At 41.9% G+C, this 11054-nt stretch overlaps 1 pseudogene across 1 annotated transcript; it reads left to right on the top strand.

Moving 5' to 3' along the window:
- The first annotated feature begins 1719 nt into the window (after positions 1-1719).
- LOC311116772 (C-C chemokine receptor type 4-like) lies at positions 1720-10293 on the top strand (annotated as a pseudogene). Its single transcript has 2 exons — positions 1720-2002; positions 9249-10293. The product of its transcript is annotated as a C-C chemokine receptor type 4-like (transcript).
- Positions 10294-11054: the final 761 nt, after the last annotated feature.

Here is an 11054-nt window from a genome sequence, read left to right as displayed (position 1 = left end):
AGTACCACGTCTGAATGAAACCTGGCACCATCCCTACGGTGAAGCATGGTGGTGGCAGCATCATGCTGTGGAGAAGTTTTTCAGCGGCAGGGACTGGGAGACTAGTCAGGATCGAGGGAAAGATGAACGGAGCAAAGTACAGAGAGATCCTTGATGAAAACCTGCTCCAGATCGCTCAGGACCTCAGACTGGGGCGAAGGTTCACCTTCCAACAGGACTACAACCTTCAGGACAAGTCTCTGAATGTCCTTGAGTGGCCCAGCCAGCCAGAGCCCGGACTTGAACCTGATCGAACATCTCTGGAGAGACCTGAAAATAGCTGTGCAGAGACGCTCCCCATCCAACCTGACAGAGTTTCAGAGGATCTGCAGAAAAGAATGGGAGAAACTCCCCAAATACAGGTGTGCCAAGCTTGTACCCAATAATACTTGAGGCTGTAATCACTGCCAAAGGTGCATCAACAAACTACTGAGTAAAGAGTCTGAATACTTATGGAAATGTGATATTTCATTTTTCAATTTTTTATAAACTTGCAATAAAAAACAGTTTTTGCTTTGTCATTATGGGGTATTGTGTGTAGATTGATAAGGGAAAAAAATTATTGAATCAACTTTAGAATAAGGCTGTAACGTAACAAAATGTGGAAAAAGTCAAGGGGTCTGAATACTTTCCGAATGCACTGTAAATATGGTTATATTTGTTAAAAAATGTAAAGATTGATTCACTTTTTTCTTCCATTTTTGAGTTTGTATATTACAGCTTTTTTCATCTAAGAATGTGACAGAAACCTGACTGGGGCATCTGCTTTTTAACAAGCTAACCACAAAGCTACGCTGTGTTTTCTGGGGGCGGACTAAAAAGTGTCACAACACTGCTGTCTGTTTAAAATAAAAACACAAATAAAAAAGCTGAAATTGCTGGTTTGTAAACAGACAACACAATAGGATGTGACATGAAACCAATGCCACGTAACAGTGTTACGTTATGTTCTATATACTGTATACATGACTGTATAGGATTTGTGATTACCTTCATGGTATACTATATTCTGTATGTAATGGGCATTTAGAAAATCTCAATAAAGAGTTTTGTTCAGTGACATTTCCCCCCTGTACCTTTACTTGATGTTGACTTATTCAGCTTGGTCTACATGCACAGAGAGACATCACTTCACACCAAAACAACTAAAATAACACAGGGACATAGCCTTGAAATAGCTTACATGGAATAAGGAAGTGAGACTTTTCGTTAATAGCTTTTTTAGAACTAATCTTTCCAGGAAACGTATATTGTCAAACCTCATCTAATATGGAAGCAAACTATTGTAAGATAAGCACAAGAGGCTGGAAAAAGCCCAGAGCAGTGCCCCTAAATCATGTAAAATATTAAGTGCCTTGCTCAAGGGCACAGCGGCAGCAGGCGGCACATGAGGTTCTGATGCCAGCAACTCTGTGGTTGCCGGCACACTCCCACCAGATTTCCCCATCAGCCCTGAGATTCAAACCGGCAACCCTTCGGTTACCGGCCTACCTCTCTAACCTCAACCCCCTTCTACTACTACAGACATAACACACACAAGGACTACTTCCATGTATGAATGTTACGGAATGCACCTTTTAAAATGTTATGTACTCTATTCATTTTTCATTTGTATCTTTCCATCTGAATAGCAGTTCAAAGCAGCATCTACATGCGTGACAGATATCTGTATGTTTGATGATGTTTCCCTCACCCACACTCATTCCCAGACAGTCAGTATATTGTTGTAGGACATTACAGGAAACCCACATTCACACCTCAGTCTGCTCAACGCAGCAATGCAAAGAAAATAGTTATCTAGAGCACACCTTAGTAGAAAAAAGTTACAGTCATTGGTACAAAGAATAGAGTATAGAAAACCTAAGAGTAGTTTCTCGGCCACACTGTTTCAACCAGCACACACGTTATCACCAGAGGGAAGGTTACGGCGTTCAATCTGTACATCAGAAAAGAAGAGATTGGGGTAAATAACCTGTATTTTCACTTCATCATAGCCTGCATATAGACATACAGCCTACAAATATACATGCAGGCACAGACACTCTGTGAATGGGTGTTAGCCTCACAGGAATTACAAAATGGGGTCTGTCAACAGGGGGTGTCAGTATTTAGCAAGTGATGGTGGGTGATGTGTGAGATCATCTGGGTTGTGGTTTGATTCTGGTTAGGATTAAAGACGATGTATCTTTAATTCCAGTTCTGTGGTTAATTTATTTTTTGCATCTATCAATACATACATTCTGATGGAAAAAACATCGTTTTGAAAAGGTTGTTTAATTTTAAGACATTATTTTTAAAAGAAGACATTGTGTTAGTACATTAATATGGCACTACGGGGCAACAGCTTTTAAAATAAACAATGAGCGTGTCAAGGCTTTTTAGCTGTTGTTCTTTCAACAAAATAAATATCAGTCTTCAGCTTACATAACCTTGACAATGACAGTAATAAATGCCTTGTTGTTAGACATAAGATTTCCGAAAATGTATTATAAGGGGCTGTTTCTTTGTTATCTCCATCAAGTATGTAAATTGGGTTAATTCCCACAGGTTGTTTCGATTACACATTTCTCTTCATATCAGTCATCATGATGTTTTAAAGTTCATCATTACACTCTGTGATTCATTTGAAAGCATTGTAATTCATTTGAAAGAATCATTACCCAAGTTAAAACACAGTTACCATGGAAACTGATAGATTACATGTTGATAAAGTAGTAAGTAATACAAGTATGATGCCATAATGGTGTACACAGGAGGACGAGTGACAAATAATAGCGTTAACATATGATTTTATCTCTGGCAGTGTGCGGGTAACCATTCAGAACAATAGGCATAGAATTAGGAATTAGAATACTAGAATGGATATGAATCTTCTCATGATGGGATAAAAGTCTGCCATTTTGGTCAGGGAGTGATAAGATATTGTGTAAAATTAATGGATTTGAAGAATGTTTCTGCACTGTATGTTTGTTAGCTAGCTAGCCAGACAGTTTTCGAGAAATGATTCCATTAATTTTTCAAATTCCATTCAAACAATGCAGTCAATACACATCCATACACTGTCTGAAATCAGTTGATGATAGGACTTAGACAAGTTGTAAATGCAACGAGTACTGATATTGTATCATATAATAGCGTTCTAAGAAACAAAAACTGTTTCAAGTTTCAAGTTTTACTGTCACGTGCACAAGTACAGTGAAATGCCTTTCTTGCAAGCTCTACCAAGTAGTACTATAAAATGAAGTAAGGTAGAAAAAAAACACATGAGAAATAGAAATAAGAAGAACATGAGAAAGTAAGTAAACTATGTACAGGGTCAGAGCCAATACCATATACAGAATACAATGTGCAAGGATACTGGAGTGGTAGGGGTATATATGTATAGGGGTAAGGTGGCTAGCCATCAGGATATATGATAAACAGAGTAGCAGCAGTGTACAGTCGTGGTCAAAAGTTTTGAGAATGACACAAGTATTGGTCTTCACAAAGTTTGCTGCTTCAGTGTTTTTAGATATTTTTGTCAGATGTTACTATGGTATACTGAAGTATAATTACAAGCATTCCATAAGTGTCAAAGGCTTTTATTGACAATTACATTAAGTTTGCGCAAAGAGTCAATATTTGCAGTGTTGACCCTTCTTTTTCAAGACCTCTGCAATCCGCCCTGGCATGCTGTCAATTAACTTCTGGGCCACATCCTGACTGATGGCAGTCCATTCTTGCGTAATCAATGCTTGGAGTTTGTCAGAATTTGTGGGTTTTTGTTTGTCCACCCGCCTCTTGAGGATTGACCACAAGTTCTCAATGGGATTAAGGTCTGGGGAGTTTCCTGGCCATGGACCCAAAATGTTGATGTTTTGGTCCCCGAGCCACTTAGTTATCACTTTTGCCTTATGGCAAGGTGCTCCATCATGCTGGAAAAGGCATTGTTCGTTACCAAACTGTTCTTGGATGGTTGGGAGAAGTTGCTCTCAGAGGATGTGTTGGTATCATTCTTTATTCATGGCTGTGTTCTTAGGCAAAATTGTGAGTGAGCCCACTCCTTTGGCTGAGAAGCAACCCCACACATGAATGGTCTCAGGATGCTTTACTGTTGGCATGACACAGGACTGATGGCAGTGCTCACCTTGACTTCTCCGGACAAGCTTTCTTCTGGATGCCCCAAACAATCTGACTTTACCCCAGTCCTCAGCAGTCCAATCCCTGTACCTTTTGCAGAATATCAGTCTGTCCCTGATGTTTTTCCTGGAGAGAAGTGGCTTCCTCACTGCCCTTCTTGACACCAGGCCATCCTCCAAAAGTCTTCGCCTCAATGTGTGTGCAGATGCACTCACACCTGCCTGCTGCCATTCCCGAGCAAGCTCTGCACTGGTGGTGCCCCGATCCTGCAGCTGAATCAACTTTAGGAGACGGTCCTGGCACTTGCTGGACTTTCTTGGGCGCCCTGAAGCCTTCTTCACAACAATTGAACCTCTCTCCTCTAAGTTATTTATGATCCGATAAATGGTTGATTTAGGTGCAATCTTACTAGCAGCAATATCCTTGCCTGTGAAGCCCTTTTTGTGCAAAGCAATGATGACAGCACGTGTTTCCTTGCAGGTAACCATGGTAACCATCCTTTTAAAGTTTCCAGTCTGTTATTCTAACTCAATCAGCATGACAGAGTGATCTCCAGTCTTGTCCTCGTTAAAACTCTCACCTGTGTTAACGAGAGAATCACTGACATGATGTCAGCTGGTTCTTTTGTGGCAGGGCTGAAATGCAGTGGAAATGTTTTTTTGGGATTAAGTTCATTTTCATGGCAAAGAGGGACTTTGCAATTCATTGCAATTCATCTGATCACTCTTCATAACATTCTGGAGTATATGCAAATTGCCATCATAAAAACTGAGGCAGCAGACTTTGTGAAAATTAGCATTTGTGTCATTCTCAAAACGTTTGACCACGACTGTATATGATTATTTTATGTGAGTGTGTGTGCGTGTGTGTAGAATCAGTATGAATGTGTGTGCGTGTTACATGTGCGTGTGAGCAAATGGTGTGTGTGTGTGTGTGTGAGTGAGTGTGTAGAGTCAGTGCAAAAATGTAAATAAAATAAAAGGGTCAATGCAAATAGTCTGTGTGTCTGTTACCTATTTAGCAGTCTTATGGCTTGGGGGATAGAAGCTGTTCCGGAGCCTGTTGGTGTCAGCTCCGGCACCGCTTGCCGTGCAAAAGCAGAGAGAAGAGTCTATGGCTTGGGTGGCTGGAGACTAACAATTTTCTAAGCCTTCCTTTCACACTGCCTGATATTGAACTCCTGGATGGCATGGAGCTCGGCCCCAGTGATGTACTGGGCTGTCCGCATCACCCTCTGCAGCAACATTCATGGTCTGTGCCTTCAGAAAGTATTCAGACCCCTTGACATTTTGTTAGGTTACAGCCTTATTCTAAAATGGTTTATTTTTATTTTTTATTCCTCATCAATCTACACACAATACCCCATAATGACAAAGCAAAAACAGGTTTTTAGAAATGTTTGCTAATTTATTAAACAAAAAAATAAAATATACATTTACATAAGTATTCAGACCCTTTACTCAGTACTTTGTTGAAGCACCTTTGGCAGTGATTACAGCCTCGAGTCTTCTTGGGTATGACGCTACAAGCTTTCTCCCATTCTTCTCTGCAGATCCTCTCAAGCTCTGTCAGGTTGGATGGGGAGTGTTGCTGCACAGCTATTTTCAGGTCTCTCCAGAGATGTTAGATCAGGTTCAAGTCCGGGCTCTGGCTGGGCCACTCAAGGACATTCAGAGACTTGTCCCGAAGCCACTCCTGCGTTGTCTTGGCTGTGTGCTTAGGGTCGTTGTCCTGTTGTAAGGGGAACCTTTGCCCCAGTCTGAGGTCCTGAGCGATCTGGAGCAGGTTTTCATTAAGAATCTTTCTGTACTTTGCTCTGTTCATCTTTGCCTCGATCCTGACTAGTCTCCCCATCCCTGCCGCTGAAAAACATCCCCACAGTAGGGATGGTGCCAGGTTTCCTCCAGACATGATGCTTGGCATTCAGGCCAAAGAGTTCAATCTTGGTTTCATCAGACCAGAAAATCTTGTTTCTCATGTACTGAGAGTCCTTTAGGTGCCTTTTGGCAAACTCCAAGCGGGCTGTCATGTGCCTTTCACTGAGGAGTGGCTTCCGTCTGGCCACTCTACCATAAAGGCCTGATTGGTGGTGCTGCAGAGATGGTTGTCCTTCTGGAAGGTTCTCCCATCTCCACAGAGGAACTCTAGAGATCTGTCAGAGTGACAATCGGGTTCTTGGTCACCTCCCTGACCAAGGCCTTTCTCCCCCGATTGCTCAGTTTGGCCGGGCGCCCAGCACTAGGAAGAGTCTTAGTGGTTCCAAACTTCTTCCATTTAAGAATGATGGAGGCCACTGTGTTCTTGGGGACCTTCAATGCTGCAGACATTTTTTGGTACCCAGAAATGTTTTGGTACCCTTCCCCAGATCTGTGCCTCGACACAATCCTGTCTCGGAGCTTATGTAAATAAGGTATTTCTTTTTTTATTTGTAATACGTTTGCAAAAATGTCTAAAAACCTATTTTCACTTTGTCATTATGGGGTATTGTGTGTACATTGCTGAGGATTTTTATTTAATTAATCCATTTTAGAATAAGGCTGTAATGCGGCGGCAGGTAGCTTAGTGGGTAAGAGCGTTGTGCCAGTAACCGAAAGGTCGCTGGTTCTAATCCCCGAGCCGACTAGGTGAAAAATCTGTCGATGTGCCCTTGAGCAAGGCACTTAACCCTAATTGCTCCTGTAAGTCGCTCTGGATAAGAGCGTCTGCTAAATGACCAAAAATAAATAAATAAATAAACAAAATGTGGAAAAAGTCAAGGGGTCTGAATACTTTCCGAATGCACTGTATACTGAATAAAAATATAAACGCAACATGAAACAACTTCAACAATTTTACTGAGTTAGAGTTCATATAAGGAAATCAGTCAATTGAAATACATTTGTTAGGCCCTAATCTATGGATTTCACATGACTGGGCAGGGGCACAGACATGGGTGGGCCTGGGAGGGCATAGGCCAACACACTTTGGAGCCAGGACCACCCACTGGGGAGCCAGGCCCAGCCAATCAGAATGAGCTTTATTACAGACAGGAACACTCCTCAATTTCATCAGCTGTCTGGGTGGCTGGTCTCAGTGTATTCTAGAGGCTATTTCTACAGAAACATGGCATAAAACCCGTATAAACTGTATATATATTTACAGTTGAAGTCGGAAGTTTACATACACCTTAGCCAAATACATATACAACTCAGTTTTTCACAATTCTTGACATTTAATCCGACGAAAAATTCCCTGTTTTAGGTCAGTTAGGATCACCACTTTATTTTAAGAATGTGAAATGTCAGAATAAAAGTAGAGAGAATGATTTATTTCAGCTTTCATTTCTTTCATCACATTCCCAGTGGGTCAGAAGTTTACATACACTCAATTAGTATTTGGTAGCATTGCCTTTAAATTGTTTAACTTGGGTCAAACATTTTGGGTAGCCTTCCACAAGCTTCCCACAATAAATTGGGTGAATTTTGGCCCATTCCTCCTGACAGAGCTGGTGTAACTGAGTCAGATTTGAAGGCCTCCTTGCTCGCACACGCTTTTTCAGTTCTGCCCACAAATGCTCTATAGGATTGAGGTCAGGGCTTTGTGATGGCCACTCTAATACCTTGACTTTGTTGTCCTTAAGCCATTTTGCCACAACTTTGGAAGTATGCTTGGGGTCATTGTCCATTTGGAAGACCCATTTGTGACCAAGCTTTAACTTCCTTACTGATGACTTGAGATGTTGCTTCAATATATCCACATAACTTTCCTTCCTCATGATGCCATCTATTTTGTGAAGTGCACCAGTCCCTCTAGCAGCAAAGCACCCACACAGCATGATGCTGCCACCCCCGTACTTCACGTTTGGGATGGTGTTCTTCGGCTTGCAAGCGTTCCCCTTTTTCCTCCAAACATAACGATGGTCATTATGGCCAAACAGTTCTATTTTTGTTTCATCAGACCAGAGGACATTTCTCCAAAAAGTACGATCTTTGTCCCCATGTGCAGTTGCAAACCGTAGTCTGGCTTTTTTATGGCGGTTTTGGAGCAGTGGCTTCTTCCTTGCTGAACGACCTTTTAGGTTATGTCGATATAGGACTCGTTTTACGGTGGATATAGATACTTTTGTACATGTTTCCTCCAGCATCTTCACAAGGTCCTTTGCTGTTGTTCTGGATTGATTTGCACTTTTCGCACCAAAGTACGTTAATCTCTAGGAGACAGAACGCTTCTCCTCCTGAGCGGTATGACGGCTGCGTGGTCCCATGGTGTTTATACTTGCGTAGTATTGTTTGTACAGATGAATGTGGTACCTTCAGGCGTTTGGAAACTGCTCCCAAGGACGAACCAGACTTGTGGAGGCCTACAATTGTTTTTCTGAGGTCTTGGCTGACTTCTTTGGATTTTCCCATGATGTCAAGCAAATAGGCACTGAGTTTGAAGGAAGGCCTTGAAATACATCCACAGGTACACCTCCAATTGACTCAAATGATGTCAATTAGCCTATCAGAAGCTTCTAAAGCCATGACATATTTTTCTGAAATTTTCCAAGCTGTTTAAAGGCACAGTCAACTTAGTTAATGTAAACTTCTGACCCACTGGAATTGTGATACAGTGAATTATAAGTGAAATAATCTGTCTGTAAACAATTGTTGGAAAAATTACTTGTGTCATGCACAAAGTAGATGTCCTAACCGACTTGCCAAAACTATAGTTTGTTAACAAGAAATTTGTGGAGTGGTTGAAAAACGAGTTTTAATGACTCCAACCTAAGTGTATGTAAACTTCCGACTTCAACTGTATATGTTCATATTTTAAGTTGACAATAATTCTATTACACAATTTCCAATATCACATGCCTATAACATGCCTTTCTGATATCACATTTCCGCATATGTAAAATCAGGATTATGCCTCTACTGCCATTCATTCCAATTAGACTGGTTTGGGGTTTCTCCTTGACCAATATGGCTGCCATTTTAACCCCATTCTGGAACTTTGAGGGTTTATGACATAGCCCCTCTAGTCATTTAATAGGATCTCTATGACAATAGGTTTCACACAATACAGCATTGATTGTTAACTAACAATTCACACCATCCTTTTTTCCTCAGTAAGATGAACACAACCGAGGCCACCAGCAAAGACTATTACGATGACTATTATGGCCACATGAACAGCCCCTGTAGCACTGGCACCAGTCTAACCCGAGGGACCAACTACCAGCCCATTCTCTTCTACCTGGTGTTCACCCTGGGTCTGACAGGCAACAGTCTGGTGCTCTGGGTCCTCCTCAAGTACATGAAACTGAAGACCATGACAGACATCTGTCTGCTGAACCTAGCCCTATCTGACCTGCTCCTCGCCCTCTCTCTGCCTCTCTGGGCCTACAACGCCCAGGGTCATGAGTTTGAAGGGGACAGTCCGTGTAAGATCATGGCTGGTGTCTACCAGGTGGGCTTCTACAGCAGCATCCTGTTTGTGACCCTGATGAGTGTGGATCGCTACCTGGCCATTGTTCACGCCGTGGCCGCCATGAGGGCCAGGACGCTGCGTTATGGAGCGCTGGCGTGCGTCATCGTCTGGGTAGCGTCCATTGCCGCTGCTCTCCCTGAGGTCATCTTCGCAGCGATGGTGAAGGAGAATGACGAGGAGAGTGGTTCAAGTTGCCAGCGGATTTACCCAGAGGACACAGAGAAGACATGGAAGTTGTTCCGGAACTTTGGTGAAAACGGAGTGGGACTCATCCTATGTCTGCCCATAATGGTATTTTGTTACATCAGTATTCTCACTGTACTACAGAGGTTAAGGAACTCCAAAAAAGACAGGGCCATGAAACTGATATTCGCCATCGTGGTTGTGTTTATAGTCTCCTGGGTCCCTTACAATGTTGTGGTTTTCCTCCGGACCCTTCAGATGTTTGACATTGGGAATAGCTGTGAGGTTTCAACACAGGTTGATACAGCTATGGAGGTGACAGAGACCATAGCGCTGGCTCACTGCTGTGTCAACCCAGTCATCTACGCTTTTGTAGGAGAGAAATTCAGAAAGTGTTTGGGCACTGTGCTCTCTAGATATCCATTGTGTAAAAAGCTCAGCAAACATGCAATGGGGAGCAGCAGAGCTTCAGAAAACGAGACTTCTAACACACCTGTGTGATTCTACTGCTGAAAGACGATACTTCCACTGCTGAAAACCTGTTTGATGCATTTTCACTGACAAAAACACTTCAGTTGGAAAGCAGCAGGTCGAGCAGAAGACCAATTTCTGTGTCGTTTGGAATAATGAAGTATTCGTCTTCGTCTTCTGAACACAAACCTGCATATAAATTAAGTGTAACTGTATAATATTTAACTGTAAATGTATTTTGATGAGCTCTGACTATTTGCTCGAGCGTGATGGGCTGTTTATGTTTTGATTACCCATGTACTTATTTCATGTACAGTATAGGCCAGCACACATTTTTGATATAGCATAATATTAATATGTTTTGCATAGAGATTACAGTGGGGGAAAAAAGTATTTAGTCAGCCACCAATTGTGCAAGTTCTCCCACTTAAAAAGATGAGAGAGGCCTGTAATTTTCATCATAGGTACACGTCAACTATGACGGACAAATTGAGAAAAGAAAATCCAGAAAATCACATTGTAGGATTTTTTATGAATTTATTTGCAAATTATGGTGGAAAATAAGTATTTGGTCACCTACAAACAAGCAAGATTTCTGGCTCTCACAGACCTATAACTTCTTCTTTAAGAGGCTCCTCTGTCCTCCACTCCTTACCTGTATTAATGGCACCTGTTTGATCTTGTTATCAGTATAAAAGACACCTGTCCACAACCTCAAACAGTCACACTCCAAACTCCACTATGGCCAAGACCAAAGAGCTGTCAAAGGACACCAGAAACAAAATTGAAGA

Source organism: Coregonus lavaretus (genome assembly GCF_964263955.1).
Source record: "Coregonus lavaretus genome assembly, chromosome: 3".
Classification (NCBI taxonomy): domain Eukaryota; kingdom Metazoa; phylum Chordata; class Actinopteri; order Salmoniformes; family Salmonidae; genus Coregonus; species Coregonus lavaretus.
This window is presented reverse-complemented; position numbering and strand designations above follow the sequence as displayed.